At 35.6% G+C, this 25574-nt stretch overlaps 18 non-coding genes across 18 annotated transcripts; all 18 read left to right on the top strand.

Annotated features, from left to right (window-relative positions):
* Positions 1-308: 308 nt before the first annotated feature.
* LOC119773447 lies at positions 309-524 on the top strand. Its single transcript, XR_005279395.1, has one exon. It is a non-coding gene; the product is annotated as a small nucleolar RNA U3 (small nucleolar RNA).
* A 993-nt stretch (positions 525-1517) lies between these two features.
* Positions 1518-1733, top strand: LOC119773466. The gene has a single exon (XR_005279412.1). It is a non-coding gene; the product is annotated as a small nucleolar RNA U3 (small nucleolar RNA).
* Positions 1734-2832: 1099 nt separating this feature from the next.
* Positions 2833-3048, top strand: LOC119773462. Its single transcript, XR_005279408.1, has one exon. It is a non-coding gene; the product is annotated as a small nucleolar RNA U3 (small nucleolar RNA).
* Positions 3049-3788: 740 nt separating this feature from the next.
* LOC119773446 lies at positions 3789-4004 on the top strand. The gene has a single exon (XR_005279394.1). It is a non-coding gene; the product is annotated as a small nucleolar RNA U3 (small nucleolar RNA).
* Positions 4005-4957: 953 nt separating this feature from the next.
* Positions 4958-5173, top strand: LOC119773460. The gene has a single exon (XR_005279406.1). It is a non-coding gene; the product is annotated as a small nucleolar RNA U3 (small nucleolar RNA).
* A 2750-nt stretch (positions 5174-7923) lies between these two features.
* LOC119773463 lies at positions 7924-8139 on the top strand. The gene has a single exon (XR_005279409.1). It is a non-coding gene; the product is annotated as a small nucleolar RNA U3 (small nucleolar RNA).
* Positions 8140-8867: 728 nt separating this feature from the next.
* On the top strand, positions 8868-9083 carry LOC119773461. The gene has a single exon (XR_005279407.1). It is a non-coding gene; the product is annotated as a small nucleolar RNA U3 (small nucleolar RNA).
* A 2749-nt stretch (positions 9084-11832) lies between these two features.
* Positions 11833-12048, top strand: LOC119773464. The gene has a single exon (XR_005279410.1). It is a non-coding gene; the product is annotated as a small nucleolar RNA U3 (small nucleolar RNA).
* A 728-nt stretch (positions 12049-12776) lies between these two features.
* Positions 12777-12992, top strand: LOC119773471. Its single transcript, XR_005279417.1, has one exon. It is a non-coding gene; the product is annotated as a small nucleolar RNA U3 (small nucleolar RNA).
* Positions 12993-14035: 1043 nt separating this feature from the next.
* On the top strand, positions 14036-14251 carry LOC119773465. Its single transcript, XR_005279411.1, has one exon. It is a non-coding gene; the product is annotated as a small nucleolar RNA U3 (small nucleolar RNA).
* Positions 14252-14979: 728 nt separating this feature from the next.
* On the top strand, positions 14980-15195 carry LOC119773456. Its single transcript, XR_005279402.1, has one exon. It is a non-coding gene; the product is annotated as a small nucleolar RNA U3 (small nucleolar RNA).
* Positions 15196-16231: 1036 nt separating this feature from the next.
* Positions 16232-16447, top strand: LOC119773468. Its single transcript, XR_005279414.1, has one exon. It is a non-coding gene; the product is annotated as a small nucleolar RNA U3 (small nucleolar RNA).
* Positions 16448-17194: 747 nt separating this feature from the next.
* Positions 17195-17410, top strand: LOC119773457. Its single transcript, XR_005279403.1, has one exon. It is a non-coding gene; the product is annotated as a small nucleolar RNA U3 (small nucleolar RNA).
* Positions 17411-18446: 1036 nt separating this feature from the next.
* LOC119773469 lies at positions 18447-18662 on the top strand. Its single transcript, XR_005279415.1, has one exon. It is a non-coding gene; the product is annotated as a small nucleolar RNA U3 (small nucleolar RNA).
* A 747-nt stretch (positions 18663-19409) lies between these two features.
* Positions 19410-19625, top strand: LOC119773442. Its single transcript, XR_005279390.1, has one exon. It is a non-coding gene; the product is annotated as a small nucleolar RNA U3 (small nucleolar RNA).
* A 928-nt stretch (positions 19626-20553) lies between these two features.
* LOC119773448 lies at positions 20554-20769 on the top strand. The gene has a single exon (XR_005279396.1). It is a non-coding gene; the product is annotated as a small nucleolar RNA U3 (small nucleolar RNA).
* Positions 20770-22307: 1538 nt separating this feature from the next.
* Positions 22308-22523, top strand: LOC119773454. The gene has a single exon (XR_005279401.1). It is a non-coding gene; the product is annotated as a small nucleolar RNA U3 (small nucleolar RNA).
* A 2211-nt stretch (positions 22524-24734) lies between these two features.
* LOC119773470 lies at positions 24735-24950 on the top strand. Its single transcript, XR_005279416.1, has one exon. It is a non-coding gene; the product is annotated as a small nucleolar RNA U3 (small nucleolar RNA).
* The last annotated feature ends 624 nt before the right edge of the window (positions 24951-25574 follow it).

The raw sequence follows: 25574 nt of genomic DNA on the forward strand, positions 1-25574 counted from the left end.
ACAGATTTGTCAGAAATGTGGTGCTGGAAGGAATGCTCAAAAAGTTGCCTATTATTTTATGTTTAGATGCTGTAGAGACAAAACATTCAAATATTATAAAATAATCCATAACATTTACTTTCTTTATATGCTACTTTATTAGATAATTATGTTTTATTTTTTATTTTGTAAATTGTATTGGACCAGGAGCTTCACTCTTACTGTCTACAATGTTACTTTGTGTACGTAGAGCTCTATATGCTGTCTGCACCACTGCTGAGACTGTTAGGGCCTTAATATTAGTAGGTTGGAGAGAGCAGGTTGATGTTAAGACTATACTTTCAGGGATCATTTCTATAGTTGTTGACTTGAGAAATGTGCTTCTAACTAGTATGGTCTCGCTAACCACGATGATGAGTTTGTGATGCTCCTTCCTGAGCGTGAAGCGGGTTAAGAGAGATGATTCAGTTCATGTGCTCTTAACCATTGATGATTGTTCACTGTTTCTTTAAGAACAGTGAAGGAAGGCGTATGATCAGAGTGGTTATTTATCTGTTAAGGACAAGGTATATCTTAAATCACGGATTCTTATCTAGTGAAGTATACTGAGCTCAAGGCTTAATATTTGAGAATAGATTAGATACAGCTTTCTATGTTGATTTCTACACAGCTATATATTTCTTAATGTCGTATTTAGTATTTTATAAACTGGGGTAAAGCTGCACCAGAGTTCTGTAGAATAACGACAATAACACAAGTTGATAATTGTAGAATATTAAAACACTACTTCAAATAAATGCCAAGGCATAAAAATTAGTACAGAGAAGCGATTTAAAAGGATCCAGGCTATGGGCAGATCTAATCAGTAAAGGTAAATTGCTCCATAGAATAGGAGCAACAGCAGAAAACACCTGATCTCCTTTCTTCTTAAGTCGAGTCAGAGAAACTGTCAATAGTAGCTGGTTATTTGATCGTATGGTTCTGGACACTGACTGAATTTTTAAAAGGTTCTGAAGATAAGGGGGAGCTAACCCATTTAAAACTTTACAAATTAATAAGAAAATCTTCAAATCTATTTGATAAAGGACGAGTAGCCAGTGTAACGAGGCCGATATAGGCCTTATATGGTCATGCTTCCTGGTTCCATTATTTCAATGAAGTATAATGTTTTCATTTTTCTCTATAAATACATCAAGTAGTAGTTTAATACTGTAAATACTTGTAGAACAGGCCTTTTAATCCAATTTATAAAAAGTTATACAAATATTTGAAATATTTTAATATCCCCAAAAGTGTTTTTTGTTGGGCTTTTAATGACAGTATGAGTGAACTAAAACAATAGAATCAGTTACATTGGGTGGGGGGAGCAAATGCACTGTCAATACATGAGTTTCCAGCAAATACAAAAGGATTTTGATTTTGATGTCTGCATTAATTTGACTTTTTTGTTGTTATTTTTTTCTCTATATGCTGTCTGCACCACTGCTGAGACTGTTAGGACCTTAATATTAGTAGGTTGGAGAGAGCAGGTTAATGTTAAGACTATACTTTCAGGGATCATTTCTATAGTTATTGACTTGAGAAATGTGCTTCTAACTAGTATGGTCTCGCTAACCACGATGATGAGGTTGTGATGCTCTTTCCTGAGCGTGAAGCGGGTTAAGAGAGATGATTCAGTTCATGTTCTCCTAACCATTGATGATTATTCACTCTCTTCTATGGATCAGTGAAGGAAGGAGTATGATCAGAGTGATTATTTAAATCTGTTAAAGACAAATTTAGTAATTATTTTAAATAGGGGTTAATTGTACAATATAGGACCACACTTTTAATTTATATTTCTGTGATTACTCTTAAAGATATGGATAAGCAGACCCTCAACTTCCAAAAGCAAATTATTCTGATAAAAAAAATCAAAAACTGTTTGCATTCATTTTTAAGTCAATTTAAATTCTGTATTTTTCAGTCTAACTCACTAATCCTTATCTAGTACAGTATACTGAACACAAAGCTTGACATTTGTGAATAGATTAGGTACATTTTTACCTCCCAAAGGAGGTTATGTTTTCAGTCCAGTTTGTGTCTGTCTGTCTGTCTGTGTGCAGGATAACTGGAGAAGTTATGAATGGATTATAATGAAATGTTTAGCAAAGGAGCAACAATCCATGAAATGTTGGCAGAGGTGGGAGATGTGGAGCCATCAAGTCATCTCTATGTCCTGTAGTTGTTCTACCAGCCACTGAACCAGGTGAGTCCAATCTGCACAATTTAATTCACTATCATATAAATATTCATTTCAGATCAGCTTCATTCATTCTGTGTCAGACCAATAAACAACTTTTCATGTGTTTATTTATTCATTTATTTTTTTTAATAATGCAGTTGACAGATTTGTCAGAAATGTGGTGCTGGAAGGCATGCTCCAAAAGTTGCCTATTATTTTATGTTTAGATGCTGTACAGACAAAACTCTTTCTACACACACTTGCTTTATACACCACTTTATGACATAAATATGTTTTTTATTGTTTATTTTGTAAATTGTAGTAGACCGGGAGCTTCATTATTATTGTTTACAATAAAAAAACAAATTAAATTTATTTTATACCCCCTGAAGGTTTTTTTTTTTTCAGAGTATGAGTAAAACTGAATCAGTTACAGTGGCCTAGAGGTGCAAATATGTGAATACATGATTGCACAGCAAATTCAAAAGGTCCTGCAAACTCAAAGCTGTTGGGAGTTTTATGGCTTCTTGATTTTACTTTGTGTACGTAGAGCTCTATATGCTGTCTGCACCACTGCTGAGACTGTTAGGACCTTAATATTAGTAGGTTGGAGAGAGCAGGTTAATGTTAAGACTATACTTTCAGGGATCATTTCTATAGTTATTGACTTGAGAAATGTGCTTAAAACTAGTATGGTCTCGCTGACCACGATGATGAGGTTGTGATGCTCCTTCCTGAGCGTGAAGCGGGTTAAGAGAGATGATTCAGTTCATGTTCTCCTAACCATTGATTATCATTCACTGTCTTCTATGGATCTGTGATGGAAGGAGTATGATCAGAGTGGTTATTTAAATCTGTTAAAGACAAAATAATTATTCATATTAAGTAAAGAAGGTTTGCAAATATAACATAATCCTTTCAAATCCAGCTTTCCTCTGATTACTCTCAAAGAAATGGGGAAAGCAGAGCTGAAAGGACAAAAACAAACTGTTATGATAAAATAGAAACTAAAATAAAAGCTCTTGAGTAAATTAAAATTCGATATTTTAATGGAGCTGACAGAATTGTTGAATCACTCCAACCCCCCATTAGAAATAGGAAGTCATGCTCCAATTCAACACGACAGTTTTAAAGCAGAGGTTGCCTATTATTTTATGTTTAGATGCTGTAGAGACAAAACTCTTTCTACACACACTTGCTTTACACACCACTTTATGACATAACTATGTTTTTTATTGTTTATCTTGTGAATTGTAGTAGACTAGGAGCTTCATTATTATTGTTTCCAATTACAAAAAACAGTTTAATGTATTTTATTCCCCCCAAAGGTTTTTTTTCAGAGTATGAGTAAAACTGAATCAGTTACAGTGGAATTGAGGTGCAAATATGTGAATACATGATTGCACCGCAAATTCAAAAGGTCCTGCAAACTCAAAGCTGTTGGAAGCTTTATGGCGTCTTGATTTTGATATGTGCATTAATTTGACTTTTTTTGTTGTTGTTTTTTGCTCTATATGCTGTCTGCACCACTGCTGAGACTGTTAGGACCTTAATATTAGTAGGTTGGAGAGAGCAGGTTAATGTTAAGACTATACTTTCAGGGATCATTTCTATAGTTATTGTCTTGAGAAATGTGCTTCTAACTAGTATGGTCTCGCTAACCACGATGATGAGGTTGTGATACTCCTTCCTGAGCGTGAAGCGGGTTAAGAGAGATGATTCAGTTCATGTTCTCCTAACCATTGATGATTGTTCACTGTTTCTTTAAGAGCAGTAAAGGAAGGAGTCTGTTCAGAGTGGTTGTTTAAATCTGTTTAATACAAGTTAACTAAATTTTATTTAGTATTCCTTTTAAATAGGGGTTAATTGTACAGTATAAGACCACACTGTTAACTTAAATATGTCTGTGATTACTCTGAAAGTAATGGGGCAAGCAGAGCTTTAAGTTCCAAAAACAAACTATTCTGATAAACTAAGAAAACCAAAAATAATTTGCATTCATTTTTAAGTAAATTTAAATTCTGTGTTTTTCAGTCTAACTCACTAATCCTTATCTAGTACAGTATACTGAACACAAAGCTTGACATTTGTGAATAGATTAGGTACATTTTTATCTCCCAAAGGAGGTTATGTTTTCAGTCCAGTTTGTGTCTGTCTGTCTGTCTGTGTGCAGGATAACTGGAGAAGTTATGAATGGATTATAATGAAATGTTTAGCAAAGGAGCAACAATCCATGAAATGTTGGCAGAGGTGGGAGATGTGGAGCCATCAAGTCATCTCTATGTCCTGTAGTTGTTCTACCAGCCACTGAACCAGGTGAGTCCAATCTGCACAATTTAATTCACTATAATATAAATATTCATTTCAGATAAGCTTCATTCATTCTGTGTCAGACCAATAAACAACTTTTCATGTGTTTTTTTTTTTTTTGTAAAATAATGGAGCTGACAGATTTTTCAGAAATGTGGTGCTGAAAGGCATGCTCCAAAAGTTGCCTATTATTTTATGTTTATATGCTGTAGAGACAAAACATTTAAATATTATAAAATAATCCATAACATTTACTTTCTTTACATGATACTTCATTAGATAATTATGTTTTATTTTTTATTTTGTAATGGTATTGGACCAGGAGCTTCACTATTATTGTCTACAATGTTACTTTGTGTACATAGAGCTCTATATGCTGTCTGCACCACTGCTGAGACTGTTAGGACCTTAATATTAGTAGGTTGGAGAGAGCAGGTTAATGTTAAGACTATACTTTCAGGGATCGTTTCTATAGTTATTGACTTGAGAAATGTGCTTCTAACTAGTATGGTCTCGCTAACCACGATGATGAGGTTGTGATGCTCCTTTCTGAGCGTGAAGCGGGTTAAGAGAGATGTTTCAGTTCATGTTCTCTTAACCATTGATGAACATTCACTGTTTCTTTAAGAGCAGTGAAGGAAGGAGTATGATCAGAGTGGTTATTTAAATCTGTCAAGGACAAGGTATATCTTAATGCTCAATAAAGGTTAGGTGGAAAGCATCACATCAACACTTTAAATACAGCCTGTGTCTCTGATTACTCTTCATTAAAGCACAATGTAAAAAAATAAAATCCAAAAATAATTTCCCCTTGTTTTCAAGTATAAATAACTGATCCTTATCTAGTACAGTATACTGAGCTCAAGGCTTAATATTTGAAACTAGATTAGATATATCTTGCTATGTCGATTTCTACACAACTATATATTTGTCAATGTCATATTTATGTACAGGTGCTGGTCATAAAATTAGAATATCATGAAAAAGTAGATTGATTTCAGTAATTCCATTTAAAAAGTGAAACTTGTATATTATATTCATACATTACATACAAACTCATATATTTCAGATGTTTATTTTGTTTAATTTTGATGATTACAAATGACAACAAATGAAAATCTCAAATTCATCACATCAGAAAATTAGAATATTGTGAAAAGGTTCAAAATTGATGGCCCCTGGTGCCACACTCTAATCAGCTAATTAACTCAAACCACCTGCAAAAGCCTTTAAATGGTCTTTCAGTCTAGTTCTATAGGCTACACAATCATGGGGAAGACTGCTGACTTGACAGTTGTCCAAAAGACGACCATTGACACCTTGCACAAGGAGGGCAAGACACAAAAGGTCATCGCTAAAGAGGCTGGCTGTTCACAGAGCTCAGTGTCCAAGCACATTAATAGAGAGGCGAAGGGAAGGAAAAGATGTGGTCGAAAAAAGTGTACAAGCAAGAGAGATAACCGCACCCTGGAGAGGATTGTGAAACAAAACCCATTTAAAAAATACGGGGGAGATTCACAAAGAGTGGACTGCAGCTGGAGTGAGTGCTTCAAGAACCACCACACACAGACGTATGAAAGACATGGGTTTCTGCTGTCGCATTCCTTGTGTCAAGCCACTCTTGAACCACAGACAGCGTCAGAAGCGTCTTGCCTGGGCTAAAGAGAAACAGGACTGGACTGCTGGTGAGTGGTCCAAAGTCATGTTCTCTGATGAAAGTAAATTTTGCATTTCCTTTGGAAATCAAGGTCCCAGAGTCTGGAGGAAAAGAAGAGAGGCACTTCATCCACGTTGCTTGAAGTCCAGTGTAAAGTTTCCACAGTCAGTGATGGTTTGGGGTGCCATGTCATCTGCTGGTGTTGGTCCATTGTGTTTTCTGAGGTCCAGGGTCAACGCAGCCACATACCAGGAAGTTTTAGAGCACTTCATGCTTCCTGCAGCTGACCAACTTTTTGGAGATGCAGATTTCATTTTCCAACAGGACTTGGCACCTGCACACAGTGCCAAAGCTACCAGTACCTGGTTGAAGGACCATGGTATCCCTGTTCTTAATTGGCCAGCAAACTCTCCTGACCTTAACCCCATAGAAAATCTATGGGGTATTGTGAAGAAGAAGATGCAATACACCAGACCCAACAATTCAGAAGAGCTAAAAGCCACTATTAGAGCAACCTGGGCTATCATAACACCTGAGCAGTGCCACAGACTGATCGACTCCATGCCACGCCGCATTGCTGCAGTAATACAGGCCAAAGGAGGCCCAACTAAATACTGAGTGCTGTACATGCTCATACTTTTCATGTTCATACTTTTCAGTTGGCCAACATTTCTATAAATCCTTTGTTTTTATTGGTCTTCAGTAATATTCTAATTTTCTGATATGATGAATTTGAGATTTTCATTTGTTGTCATTTGTAATCATCAAAATTAAACAAAATAAACATCTGAAATATATGAGTTTGTATGTAATGTATGAATATAATATACAAGTTTCACTTTTTAAATGGAATTACTGAAATCAATCTACTTTTTCATGATATTCTAATTTTATGACCAGCACCTGTATTTAGTATTTTAAAAACTGGTGTAAAGCTGCACCAGAGTTCTGTACAATAACGGCAATAACACAAGTTGATAAATGTAGAATATTAAAACACTACTTAAAATAAATGCCAAGGCATAAAAATTAGTTCTGAGAAGCGATTTAAAAGGATCCAGGCTATGGGCAGATCTAATCAGTAAAGGTTAATTGCTCCATAGAATAGGAGCAACGACAGAAAACACCTGATCTCCTTTCTTCTTAAGTCGAGTCAGAGAAACTGTCAATAGTAGCTGGTTATTTGATCATATGGTTCTGGACACTGACTGAAATTTTAAAAGGTTCTGAAGATAAGGGGGAGCTAGCCCATTTAAAACTTTATTAATTAATAAAATAATCTTATAATCTATTTGATAAAGGACGAGTAGCCAGTGTAACGAGGCCGATATAGGCCTTATATGGTCATGCTTCCTGGTTCCATTATTTCAATGAAGTATAATGTTTTCATTTTTCTCTATAAATACATCAAGTAGTAGTTTAATACTGTAAATACTTGTAGAACAGGCCTTTTAATCCAATTTATAAAAAGTTATACAAATATTTAAAATATTTTAATATCCCCAAAAGTGTTTTTTGTTGGTGTTTTAATGACAGTATGAGTGAACTAAAACAATACAATCAGTTACATTGGGTGGGGGGGCAAATGCACTGTCAATACATGAGTTTCCAGCAAATACAAAAGGATTTTGATTTTGATGTCTGCGTTAATTTGACTTTTTTGTTGTTATTTTTTGCTCTATATGCTGTCTGCACCACTGCTGAGACTGTTAGGACCTTAATATTAGTAGGTTGGAGAGAGCAGGTTGATGTTAAGACTATACTTTCAGGGATCATTTCTATAGTTATTGACTTGAGAAAAGTGCTTCTAACTAGTATGGTCTCGCTAACCACGATGATGAGGTTGTGATGCTCCTTCCTGAGGGCGAAGCGGGATAAGAGAGATGATTCAGTTCATGTTCTCCTAACCATTGATGATCATTCACTGTCTGCTATGGATCAGTGATGGAAGGAGTATGATCAGAGTGGTTATTTAAATCTGTTAAAGACAAAATAATTCATATTAAGTAAAGGTTTGCAAAATATAACATAATCCTTTCAAATCCAGCTTTCCTCTGATTACTCTCAAACAAATGGGGAAAGAAGAGCTGAAAGGACAAAAACAAACTCTTATGATGAACTAGAAAGTAAAATAAAAGCTCTTGAGTTAATTAAAATTCCATATTTTAATGGAGCTGACAGAATTGTTGAATCACTCCAACACCCCATTAGAAATAGGAAGCCATGCTCCAATTCAACACGACAGTTTTAAAGCAGAGGTTGCCTATTATTTTATGTTTAGATGCTGTAGAGACAAAACTCTTTCTACACACACTTGCTTTACACACCACTTTTTGACATAACTATGTTTTTATTGTTTATTTTGTAAATTGTAGTAGACTAGGAGCTTCGATATTATTGTTTACAATTACAAAAAAAATTTAAGGTATTTTATTCCCCCCAAAGGTTTTTTTTTCAGAGTATGAGTAAAACTGAATCAGTTACAGCGGCCTAGAGGTGCAAATATGTGAATACATGATTGCACAGCAAATTCAAAAGGTCCTGCAAACTCAAAGCTGTTGGAAGTTTTATGGCCTCTTGATTTTGAAATGTGCATTCATTTTACTTTGTGTACGTAGAGCTCTATATGCTGTCTGCACCACTGCTGAGACTGTTAGGACCTTAATATTAGTAGGTTGGAGAGAGCAGGTTAATGTTAAGACTATACTTTCAGGGATCATTTCTATAGTTATTGACTTGAGAAATGTGCTTCTAACTAGTATGGTCTCGCTAACCACGATGATGAGGTTGTGATACTCCTTCCTGAGCATGAAGCGGGTTAAGAGAGATGATTCAGTTCATGTTCTCCTAACCATTGATGATTGTTCACTGTTTCTTTAAGAGCAGTGAAGGAAGGAGTATGATCAGAGTGGTTATTTAAATCTGTCAAGGACAAGGTATATCTTAATGCTCAATAAAGGTTAGGATGAAAGCATCACATCAACACTTTAAATACAGCCTGTGTCTCTGGTTACTCCTCATTAAAGCACAAAGTAAAAAATAGAATCCAAAAATAATTTCCCCTTGTTTTCAAGTATAAATAACTGATCCTTATCTAGTACAGTATACTGAGCTCAAGGCTTAATATTTGAAACTAGATTAGATATATCTTGCTATGTCGATTTCTACACAACTATATATTTGTCAATGTCATATTTATGTACAGGTGCTGGTCATAAAATTAGAATATCATGAAAAAGTAGATTGATTTCAGTAATTCCATTTAAAAAGTGAAACTTGTATATTATATTCATACATTACATACAAACTCATATATTTCAGATGTTTATTTTGTTTAATTTTGATGATTACAAATGACAACAAATGAAAATCTCAAATTCATCACATCAGAAAATTAGAATATTGTGAAAAGGTTCAAAATTGATGGCCCCTGGTGCCACACTCTAATCAGCTAATTAACTCAAACCACCTGCAAAAGCCTTTAAATGGTCTTTCAGTCTAGTTCTATAGGCTACACAATCATGGGGAAGACTGCTGACTTGACAGTTGTCCAAAAGACGACCATCGACACCTTGCACAAGGAGGGCAAGACACAAAAGGTCATCGCTAAAGAGGCTGGCTGTTCACAGAGCTCAGTGTCCAAGCACATTAATAGAGAGGCGAAGGGAAGGAAAAGATGTGGTCGAAAAAAGTGTACAAGCAAGAGAGATAACCGCACCCTGGAGAGGATTGTGAAACAAAACCCATTTAAAAAATACGGGGGAGATTCACAAAGAGTGGACTGCAGCTGGAGTGAGTGCTTCAAGAACCACCACACACAGACGTATGAAAGACATGGGTTTCTGCTGTCGCATTCCTTGTGTCAAGCCACTCTTGAACCACAGACAGCGTCAGAAGCGTCTTGCCTGGGCTAAAGAGAAACAGGACTGGACTGCTGGTGAGTGGTCCAAAGTCATGTTCTCTGATGAAAGTAAATTTTGCATTTCCTTTGGAAATCAAGGTCCCAGAGTCTGGAGGAAAAGAAGAGAGGCACTTCATCCACGTTGCTTGAAGTCCAGTGTAAAGTTTCCACAGTCAGTGATGGTTTGGGGTGCCATGTCATCTGCTGGTGTTGGTCCATTGTGTTTTCTGAGGTCCAGGGTCAACGCAGCCACATACCAGGAAGTTTTAGAGCACTTCATGCTTCCTGCAGCTGACCAACTTTTTGGAGATGCAGATTTCATTTTCCAACAGGACTTGGCACCTGCACACAATGCCAAAGCTACCAGTACCTGGTTGAAGGACCATGGTATCCCTGTTCTTAATTGGCCAGCAAACTCTCCTGACCTTAACCCCATAGAAAATCTATGGGGTATTGTGAAGAAGAAGATGCAATACACCAGACCCAACAATTCAGAAGAGCTAAAAGCCACTATTAGAGCAACCTGGGCTATCATAACACCTGAGCAGTGCCACAGACTGATCGACTCCATGCCACGCCGCATTGCTGCAGTAATACAGGCCAAAGGAGGCCCAACTAAATACTGAGTGCTGTACATGCTCATACTTTTCATGTTCATACTTTTCAGTTGGCCAACATTTCTATAAATCCTTTGTTTTTATTGGTCTTCAGTAATATTCTAATTTTCTGATATGATGAATTTGAGATTTTCATTTGTTGTCATTTGTAATCATCAAAATTAAACAAAATAAACATCTGAAATATATGAGTTTGTATGTAATGTATGAATATAATATACAAGTTTCACTTTTTAAATGGAATTACTGAAATCAATCTACTTTTTCATGATATTCTAATTTTATGACCAGCACCTGTATTTAGTATTTTAAAAACTGGTGTAAAGCTGCACCAGAGTTCTGTACAATAACGGCAATAACACAAGTTGATAAATGTAGAATATTAAAACACTACTTAAAATAAATGCCAAGGCATAAAAATTAGTTCTGAGAAGCGATTTAAAAGGATCCAGGCTATGGGCAGATCTAATCAGTAAAGGTTAATTGCTCCATAGAATAGGAGCAACGACAGAAAACACCTGATCTCCTTTCTTCTTAAGTCGAGTCAGAGAAACTGTCAATAGTAGCTGGTTATTTGATCATATGGTTCTGGACACTGACTGAAATTTTAAAAGGTTCTGAAGATAAGGGGGAGCTAGCCCATTTAAAACTTTATTAATTAATTAAATAATCTTATAATCTATTTGATAAAGGACGAGTAGCCAGTGTAACGAGGCCGATATAGGCCTTATATGGTCATGCTTCCTGGTTCCATTATTTCAATGAAGTATAATGTTTTCATTTTTCTCTATAAATACATCAAGTAGTAGTTTAATACTGTAAATACTTGTAGAACAGGCCTTTTAATCCAATTTATAAAAAGTTATACAAATATTTAAAATATTTTAATATCCCCAAAAGTGTTTTTTGTTGGTGTTTTAATGACAGTATGAGTGAACTAAAACAATACAATCAGTTACATTGGGTGGGGGGGCAAATGCACTGTCAATACATGAGTTTCCAGCAAATACAAAAGGATTTTGATTTTGATGTCTGCGTTAATTTGACTTTTTTGTTGTTATTTTTTGCTCTATATGCTGTCTGCACCACTGCTGAGACTGTTAGGACCTTAATATTAGTAGGTTGGAGAGAGCAGGTTGATGTTAAGACTATACTTTCAGGGATCATTTCTATAGTTATTGACTTGAGAAAAGTGCTTCTAACTAGTATGGTCTCGCTAACCACGATGATGAGGTTGTGATGCTCCTTCCTGAGGGCGAAGCGGGATAAGAGAGATGATTCAGTTCATGTTCTCCTAACCATTGATGATCATTCACTGTCTGCTATGGATCAGTGATGGAAGGAGTATGATCAGAGTGGTTATTTAAATCTGTTAAAGACAAAATAATTCATATTAAGTAAAGGTTTGCAAAATATAACATAATCCTTTCAAATCCAGCTTTCCTCTGATTACTCTCAAACAAATGGGGAAAGAAGAGCTGAAAGGACAAAAACAAACTCTTATGATGAACTAGAAAGTAAAATAAAAGCTCTTGAGTTAATTAAAATTCCATATTTTAATGGAGCTGACAGAATTGTTGAATCACTCCAACACCCCATTAGAAATAGGAAGCCATGCTCCAATTCAACACGACAGTTTTAAAGCAGAGGTTGCCTATTATTTTATGTTTAGATGCTGTAGAGACAAAACTCTTTCTACACACACTTGCTTTACACACCACTTTTTGACATAACTATGTTTTTATTGTTTATTTTGTAAATTGTAGTAGACTAGGAGCTTCGATATTATTGTTTACAATTACAAAAAAAATTTAAGGTATTTTATTCCCCCCAAAGGTTTTTTTTTCAGAGTATGAGTAAAACTGAATCAGTTACAGCGGCCTAGAGGTGCAAATATGTGAATACATGATTGCACAGCAAATTCAAAAGGTCCTGCAAACTCAAAGCTGTTGGAAGTTTTATGGCCTCTTGATTTTGAAATGTGCATTCATTTTACTTTGTGTACGTAGAGCTCTATATGCTGTCTGCACCACTGCTGAGACTGTTAGGACCTTAATATTAGTAGGTTGGAGAGAGCAGGTTAATGTTAAGACTATACTTTCAGGGATCATTTCTATAGTTATTGACTTGAGAAATGTGCTTCTAACTAGTATGGTCTCGCTAACCACGATGATGAGGTTGTGATACTCCTTCCTGAGCATGAAGCGGGTTAAGAGAGATGATTCAGTTCATGTTCTCCTAACCATTGATGATTGTTCACTGTTTCTTTAAGAGCAGTGAAGGAAGGAGTATGATCAGAGTGGTTATTTAAATCTGTCAAGGACAAGGTATATCTTAATGCTCAATAAAGGTTAGGATGAAAGCATCACATCAACACTTTAAATACAGCCTGTGTCTCTGGTTACTCCTCATTAAAGCACAAAGTAAAAAATAGAATCCAGAAATAATTTCCCCTTGTTTTCAAGAATAAATCACAGATCATTATCTAGTACAGTATACTGAGCTCAAGGCTTAATATTTGAGACTAGATTAGATACATCTTTCTATGTCGATTTCTACACAGCTACATATTTACAGATACAGAGTATCAGAACACTACTTCAAATAAATGCCAAGGCATAAAAATTAGTTCAGAGAAGCGATTTAAAGGATCCAGGCTATGGGCAGATCTAATCAGTAAAGGTAAATTGCTCCATAGAATAGGAGCAACAGCAGAAAACACCTGATCTCCTTTCTTCTTAAGTCGAGTCAGAGAAACTGTCAATAGTAGCTGGTTATTTGATCGTATGGTTCCGGACACTGACTGAATTTTTAGAAGGTTCTGAAGATAAGGGGGAGCTAACCCATTAAAAACTTTATTAATTAATAAAAAAATCTTCAAATCTATTTGATAAAGGACGAGTAGCCAGTGTAACGAGGCCGATATAGGCCTTATATGGTCATGCTTCCTGGTTCCATTATTTCAATGAAGTATAATGTTTTCATTTTCCCCTATAGATACATCAAGTAGTAGTTTAATACTGTAAATACTTGTAGAACAGGACTTTTAATCCAGTTTATAAAAAGTTATACAAATATTTAAAATATTTTAATATCCCCAAGTGTTTTTTGTTGGTGTTTTTATGACAGTATGAGTGAACTAAAACAATAGAATCAGTTACATTGGGTGGGGGGGCAAATGCACTGTCAATACATGAGTTTCCAGCAAATACAAAAGGATTTTGATTTTGATGTCTGCGTTAATTTGACTTTTTTTGTTGTTATTTTTTGCTCTATATGCTGTCTGCACCACTGCTGAGACTGTTAGGACCTTAATATTAGTAGGTTGGAGAGAGCAGGTTAATGTTAAGACTATACTTTCAGGGATAATTTCTATAGTTATTGACTTGAGAAATGTGCTTCTAACTAGTATGGTCTCGCTAACCACGATGATGAGGTTGTGATGCTCTTTCCTGAGCGCGAAGCGGGATAAGAGAGATGATTCAGTTCATGTTCTCCTAACCATTGATGATCATTCACTGGCTTCTATGGATCAGTGATGGAAGGAGTATGATCAGAGTGGTTATTTAAATCTGTTAAAGACAAAATAATTCATATTAAGTAAAGGTTTGCAAAATATAACATAATCCTTTCAAATCCAGCTTTCCTCTGATTACTCTCAAACAAATGGGGAAAGCAGAGCTGAAAGGACAAAAACAAACTCTTATGATGAACTAGAAAGTAAAATAAAAGCTCTTGAGTTAATTAAAATTCCATATTTTAATGGAGCTGACAGAATTGTTGAATCACTCCAACACCCCATTAGAAATAGGAAGCCATGCTCCAATTCAACACGACAGTTTTAAAGCAGAGGTTGCCTATTATTTTATGTTTAGATGCTGTAGAGACAAAACTCTTTCTACACACACTTGCTTTACACACCACTTTTTGACATAACTATGTTTTTATTGTTTATTTTGTAAGTTGTAGTAGACCAGGAGCTTCAATATTATTGTTTACAATTACAAAAAACAATTTAATGTATTTTATTCCCCCCAAAGGTTTTTTTTCAGAGTATGAGTAAAACTGAATCAGTTACAGCGGCCTAGAGGTGCAAATATGTGAATACATGATTGCACAGCAAATTCAAAAGGTCCTGCAAACTCAAAGCTGTTGGGAGTTTTATGGCGTCTTGATTTTGATATGTGCATTCATTTTACTTTGTGTACGTAGAGCTCTATATGCTGTCTGCACCACTGCTGAGACTGTTAGGACCTTAATATTAGTAGGTTGGAGAGAGCAGGTTGATGTTAAGACTATACTTTCAGGGATCATTTCTATAGTTATTGACTTGAGCAATGTGCTTCTAACTAGTATGGTCTCGCTAACCACGATGATGCGGTTGTGATACTCCTTCCTGAGCATGAAGCGGGTTAAGAGAGATGATTCAGTTCATGTTCTCCTAACCATTGATGATCATTCACTGTTTCTTTAAGAGCAGTGAAGGAAGGAGTATGATCAGAGTGGTTATTTAAATCTGTCAAGGACAAGGTATATCTTAATGTTAAATAAGCGTTAGGTGGAAAGCATAACATCAACACTTTAAATACAGCCTGTGTCTCTGATTACTCTTCATTAAAGCACAAAGTAAAAAATAGAATCCAGAAATAATTTCCCCTTGTTTTCAAGAATAAATCACAGATCATTATCTAGTACAGTATACTGAGCTCAAGGCTTAATATTTGAGACTAGATTAGATACATCTTTCTATGTCGATTTCTACACAGCTACATATTTACAGATACAGAGTATCAGAACACTACTTCAAATAAATGCCAAGGCATAAAAATTAGTTCTGAGAAGCGATTTAAAAGGATCCAGGCTATGGGCAGATCTAATCAGTAAAGGTAAATTGCTCCATAGAATAGGAGCAACAGCAGAAAACACCTGATCTCCTTTCTTCTTAAGTCGAGTCAGAGAAACTGTCTATAATAGCTGGTTATTTGATCGTATGGTTCTGGACACTGACTGAATTTTTAAAAGGTTCTGAAGATAAAGGGGAGCTAACCCATTTAAAACTTTATTAATTAATAAAAAAATCTTATAATCTATTTGATAAAGGACGGGTAGCCAGAGTAACGAGGCCGATATAGGCCTTATATGGTCATGCTTCCTGGTTCCATTATTTCAATGAAGTATATTGTTTTCATTTTTCCCTATAAATACATCAAGTAGTAGTTTAATACTGTAAATACTTGTAGAACAGGACTTTTAATCCAGTTTATAAAAAGTTATACAAATATTTTAATATCCCCAAAAGTGTTTTCGGTTGGTGTTTTTATGACAGTATGAGTGAACTAAAACAATAGAATCAGTTAAATTGGGTGGGGGGGAGCAAATGCACTGTAAATACATGAGTTTCCAGCAAATACAAAATGATTTTGATTTAGATGTCTGTGTTAATTTGACTTTTGTTGTTGTTTTTTGCCCTATATGCTGTCTGCACCACTGCTGAGACTGTTAGGACCTTAATGTTAGTAGGTTGGAGAGAGCAGGTAAATGTTACGACTATACTTTCAGGGATCATTTCTATAGTTATTGACTTGAGAAATGTGCTTCTAACTAGTATGGTCTTGCTAACCACGATGATGAGGTTGTGATGCTCCTTCCTCAGGGTGAAGCAGGTAAAGAGAGATGATTCAGTTCATGTGCTCCTAAGCATTGATGACCATTCACTGTTTTCTATGGATCAGTAAAGAAAGGAGTATGATCAGAGTGGTTATTTCAATCTGTTAAAGACAAAATAATTATTCATATTAAGTAAAGGTTTGCTAAATATAACATAATCCTTTCAAATCCAGCATTCCTCTGATAACTCTCAAAAAAATGGGGAAAGCAAAGCTGAAAGGGCAGAAACAAACTTTTATCATAAAAGTTTTATGATAAACTAGAAGATAAAATAAAAGCTCTTGAGTTAATTAAAATTCCACATTTTAATGGAGCTGACAGAATTGTTGAATCACTCCAACCCCCCATTAGAAATAGGAAGCCATGCTCCAATTCAACAGGACAGTTTTAAAGCAGAGGTTGCCTATTATTTTATGTTTAGATGCTGTAGAGACAAAACTCTTTCTACACACACTTGCTTTACACACCACTTTTTGACATAACTATGTTTTTTTATTGTGTATTTTGTAAATTGTAGTAGACCAGGAGCTTCAATATTATTGTTTACAATTACAAAAAACAATTTAATGTATTTTATTCCCCCCAAAGGTTTTTTTTCAGAGTATGAGTAAAACTGAATCAGTTACAGCGGCCTAGAGGTGCAAATATGTGAATACATGATTGCACAGCAAATTCACAAGGTCCTGCAAACTCAAAGCTGTTGGGAGTTTTATGGCGTCTTGATTTTGATATGTGCATTAATTTTACTTTGTGTACGAAGAGCTCTATATGCTGTCTGCACCACTGCTGAGACTGTTAGGACCTTAATATTAGTAGGTTGGAGAGAGCAGGTTGATGTTAAGACTATACTTTCAGGGATCATTTCTATAGTTATTGACTTGAGCAATGTGCTTCTAACTAGTATGGTCTCGCTAACCACGATGATGCGGTTGTGATACTCCTTCCTGAGCATGAAGCGGGTTAAGAGAGATGATTCAGTTCATGTTCTCCTAACCATTGATGATCATTCACTGTTTCTTTAAGAGCAGTGAAGGAAGGAGTATGATCAGAGTGGTTATTTAAATCTGTCAAGGACAAGGTATATCTTAATGTTAAATAAGCGTTAGGTGGAAAGCATAACATCAACACTTTAAATACAGCCTGTGTCTCTGATTACTCTTCATTAAAGCACAAAGTAAAAAATAGAATCCAGAAATAATTTCCCCTTGTTTTCAAGAATAAATCACAGATCATTATCTAGTACAGTATACTGAGCTCAAGGCTTAATATTTGAGACTAGATTAGATACATCTTTCTATGTCGATTTCTACACAGCTACATATTTACAGATACAGAGTATCAGAACACTACTTCAAATAAATGCCAAGGCATAAAAATTAGTTCTGAGAAGCGATTTAAAAGGATCCAGGCTATGGGCAGATCTAATCAGTAAAGGTAAATTGCTCCATAGAATAGGAGCAACAGCAGAAAACACCTGATCTCCTTTCTTCTTAAGTCGAGTCAGAGAAACTGTCTATAATAGCTGGTTATTTGATCGTATGGTTCTGGACACTGACTGAATTTTTAAAAGGTTCTGAAGATAAAGGGGAGCTAACCCATTTAAAACTTTATTAATTAATAAAAAAATCTTATAATCTATTTGATAAAGGACGGGTAGCCAGAGTAACGAGGCCGATATAGGCCTTATATGGTCATGCTTCCTGGTTCCATTATTTCAATGAAGTATATTGTTTTCATTTTTCCCTATAAATACATCAAGTAGTAGTTTAATACTGTAAATACTTGTAGAACAGGACTTTTAATCCAGTTTATAAAAAGTTATACAAATATTTTAATATCCCCAAAAGTGTTTTCGGTTGGTGTTTTTATGACAGTATGAGTGAACTAAAACAATAGAATCAGTTAAATTGGGTGGGGGGGAGCAAATGCACTGTAAATACATGAGTTTCCAGCAAATACAAAATGATTTTGATTTAGATGTCTGTGTTAATTTGACTTTTGTTGTTGTTTTTTGCCCTATATGCTGTCTGCACCACTGCTGAGACTGTTAGGACCTTAATGTTAGTAGGTTGGAGAGAGCAGGTAAATGTTACGACTATACTTTCAGGGATCATTTCTATAGTTATTGACTTGAGAAATGTGCTTCTAACTAGTATGGTCTTGCTAACCACGATGATGAGGTTGTGATGCTCCTTCCTCAGGGTGAAGCAGGTAAAGAGAGATGATTCAGTTCATGTGCTCCTAAGCATTGATGACCATTCACTGTTTTCTATGGATCAGTAAAGAAAGGAGTATGATCAGAGTGGTTATTTCAATCTGTTAAAGACAAAATAATTATTCATATTAAGTAAAGGTTTGCTAAATATAACATAATCCTTTCAAATCCAGCATTCCTCTGATAACTCTCAAAAAAATGGGGAAAGCAAAGCTGAAAGGGCAGAAACAAACTTTTATCATAAAAGTTTTATGATAAACTAGAAGATAAAATAAAAGCTCTTGAGTTAATTAAAATTCCACATTTTAATGGAGCTGACAGAATTGTTGAATCACTCCAACCCCCCATTAGAAATAGGAAGCCATGCTCCAATTCAACAGGACAGTTTTAAAGCAGAGGTTGCCTATTATTTTATGTTTAGATGCTGTAGAGACAAAACTCTTTCTACACACACTTGCTTTACACACCACTTTTTGACATAACTATGTTTTTTTATTGTGTATTTTGTAAATTGTAGTAGACCAGGAGCTTCAATATTATTGTTTACAATTACAAAAAACAATTTAATGTATTTTATTCCCCCCAAAGGTTTTTTTTCAGAGTATGAGTAAAACTGAATCAGTTACAGCGGCCTAGAGGTGCAAATATGTGAATACATGATTGCACAGCAAATTCACAAGGTCCTGCAAACTCAAAGCTGTTGGGAGTTTTATGGCGTCTTGATTTTGATATGTGCATTAATTTTACTTTGTGTACGAAGAGCTCTATATGCTGTCTGCACCACTGCTGAGACTGTTAGGACCTTAATATTAGTAGGTTGGAGAGAGCAGGTTGATGTTAAGACTATACTTTCAGGGATCATTTCTATAGTTATTGACTTGAGAAATGTGCTTCTAACTAGTATGGTCTCGCTAACCACGATGATGAGGTTGTGATGCTCCTTCCTGAGCGTGAAGCGGGTTAAGAGAGATGATTCAGTTCATGTTCTCCTAACCATTGATGATTGTTCACTGTTTCTGTAAGAGCAGTGAAGGAAGGAGTATGATCAGAGTGGTTATTTGAATCTGTTTAATACAAATTAACTAAGTTTTATTTAGTATTCCTTTTAAATAGTGGTTAATTGTACAGTATAAGACCACACTTTTAACTTAAATATGTCTGTGATTACTCTGAAAGTAATGGGGCAAGCAGAGCTTTAAGTTCCAAAAACAAACTATTCTGATAAACTAAGAAAGTCAAAAACAAATTGCATTCATTTTTAAGACAATTTAAATTCTGTGTTTTTCAGTCTAACTCACTAATCCTTATCTAGTACAGTATACTGAGCACTAAGCTTGACATTTGTGAATAGATTAGGTACATTTTTACCTCCCAAAGGAGGTTATGTTTTCAGTCCAGTTTGTGTCTGTCTGTCTGTCTGTGTGCAGGATAACTGGAGAAGTTATGAATGGATTATAATGAAATGTTTAGCAAAGGAGCAACAATCCATGAAATGTTGGCGGAGATGTGGAGCCATCAAGTCATCTCTATGTCCTGTAGTTGTTCTACCAGCCACTGAACCAGGTGAGTCCAATCTGCACAATTTAATTCACTATCATATAAATATTCATTTCAGATCAGCTTCATTCATTCTGTGTCAGACTAATAAACAACTTTTCATGTGTTTGGTTTTTTTTGGAAAGTAATGGAGCTGACAGATTTGTCAGAAATGTGGTGCTGGAAGGCATGCTCCAAAAGTTGCCTATTATTTTATGTTTATATGCTGTAGAGACAAAATAATCCATAACAGTTACTTTCTTTACATGCTACTTTATTACATAATTATGTTTTATTTTTTATTTTGTAAATTGTATTGGACCAGGAGCTTCACAATTATTGTCTACAATTGTACTTTGTGTACATAGAGCTCTATATGCTGTCTGCACCACTGCTGAGACTGTTAGAACCTTAATATTAGTAGGTTGGAGAGAGCAGGTTAATGTTAAGACTATACTTTCAGGGATCATTTCTATAGTTATTGACTTGAGAAATGTGCTTCTAACTAGTATGGTCTCGCTAACCACGATGATGAGGTTGTGATGCTCCTTCCTGAGCGTGAAGCGGGTTAAGAGAGATGATTCAGTTCATGTGCTCCTAACCGTTGATGATCGTTCACTGATTCTTTAAGGACAGTGATGGAAGGAGTATGATCAGAGTGGTTATTTGAATCTATTAAAGCTGCAGTCTGTAACATTGAGGAGAGAGCAGACTTCAACTGAAAATTTGAAGAAACACAGGTTTCACGCCACTCCCCCACCCTCTCTGCTTCACTCATGCCCCACCTCCAAGCTCCACCCCTCTCACAGCATCTGCGCGGCTACCGCATGCGACCAGAAGGGGGGGGGCGGGATTCAGCGTGTGTGAGCTGTGATTGACACTCCATCGGACGCTCCTCTGGCTGTGATTGGTTGTTTTGACTCGTCCCGAATTATTCTTTCCAGATTGAAATACAGGCAGTAGGCGGGACCAATTGGAGCAGTTTTTTTCACAGGTTACATATCACATGTACTGCTGTCTGGGCATAGGGACAGTTTTAGCCAATATGACAAAAAAGTGAATTTTAAAAACTTACAGACTTCAGCTTTAAGGACAAGGTATATCTTAAAGCTAAATAAAGGTTAGGTGGAAAGCATAACATAAACACTTTAAATACAGCCTGTGTCTCTGATTACTCCTCATTAAAGCACAAAGTAAAAAATTAAATCCAAAAATAATTTCCCCTTGTTTTCAAGTATAAATCACGGATCATTATCTAGTACAGTATACTGAGCTCAAGGCTTAATATTTGAGAATAGATTAGATATATCTTTCTATGTTAATTTCTACACAGCTATGTATTTGTCAATGTCATATTTATGTATTTAGTATTTTAAAAACTGATGTAAAGCTGCACCAGAGTTCTGTACAATAACGACAATCACACAAGTTGATAAATGTAGAGTATCAAACCACTACTTCAAATAAATGCCAAGGCATAAAAATTAGTTCAGAGAAGCGATTTAAAAGGATCCAGGCTATGGGCAGATCTAATCAGTAAAGGTTAATTGCTCCATAGAATAGGAGCAACAGCAGAAAACACCTGATCTCCTTTCTTCTTAAGTCGAGTCAGAGAAACTGTCTATAATAGCTGGTTATTTGATCGTATGGTTCCGGACACTGACTGAATTTTTAAAAGGTTCTGAAGATAAGGGGGAGCTAGCCCATTAAAAACTTTATTAATTAATAAAAAAATCTTCAAATCTATTTGATAAAGGACGAGTAGCCAGTGTAACGAGGCCGATATAGGCCTTATATGGTCATGCTTCCTGCTTCCATTATTTCAATGAAGTATAATGTTTTCATTTTTCTCTATAAATACATCAAGTAGTAGTTTAATACTGTAAATACTTGTAGAACAGGACTTTTAATCCAATTTTTAAAAAGTTATACAAATATTTTAATATCCCCAAAAGTGTTTTCGGTTGGTGTTTTTATGACAGTATGAGTGAACTAAAACAATAGAATCAGTTAAATTGGGTGGGGGGGGGAGCAAATGCACTGTAAATACATGAGTTTCCAGCAAATACAAAATGATTTTGATTTAGATGTCTGTGTTAATTTGACTTTTGTTGTTGTTTTTTGCCCTATATGCTGTCTGCACCACTGCTGAGACTGTTAGGACCTTAATATTAGTAGGTTGGAGAGAGCAGGTAAATGTTAAGACTATACTTTCAGGGATCATTTCTATAGTTATTGACTTGAGAAACGTGCTTCTAACTAGTATGGTCTCGCTAACCACGATGATGAGGTTGTGATGCTCCTTTCTGAGCGTGAAGCGGGATAAGAGTGATGATTCAGTTCATGTTCTCTTAACCATTGATGACCGTTCACTGATTCTTTAAGGACAGTGATGGAAGGAGTATGATCAGAGTGGTTATTTAAATCTGTTTAATACAAATTTAGTAATAATTTTAAATAGGGGTTAATTGTACAGTATAGGACCACGCTTTTAATTTATATTTCTGTGATTACTCTTAAAGATATGGATAAGCAGACCCTTAAAGGAATAGTACACCCAAAACATGATTAGCCTTCATTTTCTACTCACCCCCATGCTGAACAACACTCTGGAGTACTTTTTTGATATCTCAAATGCATCTGGAGATCTGGGAGACTTCTTGCTGTCTGCTGACATTCAAATAATGGAGGTCTATGGTGCCCGAGACAGAAAGGTCCATAAAAGTCCACAAAAAACGTGTCAATATTCTTCCATACTGCTCGTCCAATGTATTCCAAGTGTCCTGAGTGGGTAGCATCCAGAATTTACTCGAAACGAAGTCATTTAGCATGTTTTTAGAGCATAAACAGTAGTGTATAGGATTTCCTGAAAGCGCGTTCACAAGTCTACGGAAACCGCGGCAGTCCAAACCAGACGAAAGTGCGCATTCAGCTCGGCAAAGAACTCATGCTCTTCCTCAACACTGAAGTCCTCAGACATTTTTCTTTCGTTGTTTCTTTCTTTGCACAGGTAAACAGCACATTTCTTCTTCTACGCTTGCATTATCGGCAGAGCAGACGCTGAATGCGCACTTTCATCTGGTTTGGTCTGCCGCGGTTTCCGTAGACTCGTGAACGCGCTTTCAGGAAATCCTATACACTACTGTTTATGCTCTAAAAACATTCTAAATGACTTAGTTTCGAGTAAATTATGGACGCTACCCACTTTTTTGTGGACTTTTATGGACCTTTCTGCCTCGGGCACCACAGACCTCCATTATTTGAATGTCAGCAGACAACAAGAAGCCTCCCAGATCTCCAGATGCATTTGAGATATCAAAAAAGTACTCCAGTGTGTTGTTCAGCATGGGGGTGAGTAGAAAATGAAGGCTAATCATGTTTTGGGTGTACTATTCCTTTAAATTCCAATAAGCAAATTATTCTGATTAAAAAAAATCAAAAACAGTTTGCATTCATTTTTAAGACAATTTAAATTCTGTGTTTTTCAGTCTAACTCACTAATCCTTATCTAGTACAGTATACTGAGCACTAAGCTTGACATTTGTGAATAGATTAGGTACATTTTTACCTCCCAAAGGAGGTTATGTTTTCAGTCCAGTTTGTGTCTGTCTGTCTGTCTGTGTGCAGGATAACTGGAGAAGTTATGAATGGATTATAATGAAATGTTTAGCAAAGGAGCAACAATCCATGAAATGTTGGCAGAGGTGGGAGATGTGGAGCCATCAAGTCATCTCTATGTCCTGTAGTTGTTCTACCAGCCACTGAACCAGGTGAGTCCAATCTGCACAATTTAATTCACTATCATATAAATATTAATTTCAGATCAGCTTCATTCATTCTGTGTCAGACCAATAAACAACTTTTCATATGTTTATTTGTTGTTTTTTTTTGGAAACTAATGGAGCTAGGGGTGGGTATTGGCAAAGAAGTCATTAATCGATTCAAATCACGATTCACATGCCACGATGCGATTCTATCACGATGCATCACGATACTTGAAATATTGCGATGCATTGCGATATTTTCACTGAACACTGTAAGAAAAAGACACAGCCCTTACCAGTGGCTGACTGGCTGGGTATGATCTGGATAGTGTCTTCAATTGATACATAACTGAAAGCAACTGAATTCATACATAGCTGCATTTATTGAAATGGCTTTTGGAGCTGTTGCCATGAAAACAAATGCTGGACACAAATATTATATACTATAATATAAATATTCATTTCAGATCAGCTTCATTCATTCTGTGTCGGACCAATAAACAACTTTTCATGTGTTTGTTTTTTTTTTTTTTTTTTTTGGAAAACAATGGATCTGACAGATTTGTCAGAAATGTGGTGCTGGAAGGCATGCTCCAAAAGTTGCCTATTATTTTATGTTTATATGCTGTAGAGACAAAATATTTAAATATTACAAAATAATCCACAACAGTTCCTTTCTTTATATGCTACTTTATTAGATAATTATGTTTTATTTTTTATTTTGTACATTGTATTGGACCAGGAGCTTCACTATTACTGTCTACAATGTTACTTTGTGTACGTAGAGCTCTATATGCTGTCTGCACCACTGCTGAGACTGTTAGGACCTTAATATTAGTAGGTTGGAGAGAGCAGGTTGATGTTAAGACTATACTTTCAGGGATCATTTCTATAGTTATTGACTTGAGAAATGTGCTTCTAACTAGTATGGTCTCGCTAACCACGATGATGAGGTTGTGAAGCTCCTTCCTCAGGGTGAAGCAGGTTAAGAGAGATGATTCAGTTCATGTGCTCCTAAGCATTGATAACCATTCACTGTTTTCTATGGATCAGTAAAGAAAGGAGTATGATCAGAGTGGTTATTTCAATCTGTTAAAGACAAAATAATTATTCATATTAAGTAAAGGTTTGCTAAATATAACATAATCCTTTCAAATCCAGCATTCCTCTGATAACTCTTAAAAAAATGGGGAAAGCAAAGCTGAAAGGGCAGAAACAAACTTTTATCATAAAAGTTTTATGATAAACTAGAAGATAAAATAAAAGCTCTTGAGTTAATTAAAATTCCACATTTTAATGGAGCTGACAGAATTGTTGAATCACTCCAACCCCCCATTAGAAATAGGAAGCCATTTTCCAATTCAACAGGACAGTTTTAAAGCAGAGGTTGCCTATTATTTTATGTTTAGATGCTGTAGAGACAAAACTCTTTCTACACACACTTGCTTTACACACCACTTTTTGACATAACTATGTTTTTTTATTGTGTATTTTGTAAATTGTAGTAGACCAGGAGCTTCAATATTATTGTTTACAATTACAAAAAACAATTTAATGTATTTTATTCCCCCCAAAGGTTTTTTTTCAGAGTATGAGTAAAACTGAATCAGTTACAGCGGCCTAGAGGTGCAAATATGTGAATACATGATTGCACAGCAAATTCAAAAGGTCCTGCAAACTCAAAGCTGTTGGGAGTTTTATGGC

The sequence above is a fragment of the Cyprinodon tularosa genome, unplaced genomic scaffold (genome assembly GCF_016077235.1).
Source record: "Cyprinodon tularosa strain WSP-4 unplaced genomic scaffold, ASM1607723v1 ctg76, whole genome shotgun sequence".
Classification (NCBI taxonomy): Eukaryota; Metazoa; Chordata; class Actinopteri; order Cyprinodontiformes; family Cyprinodontidae; genus Cyprinodon; species Cyprinodon tularosa.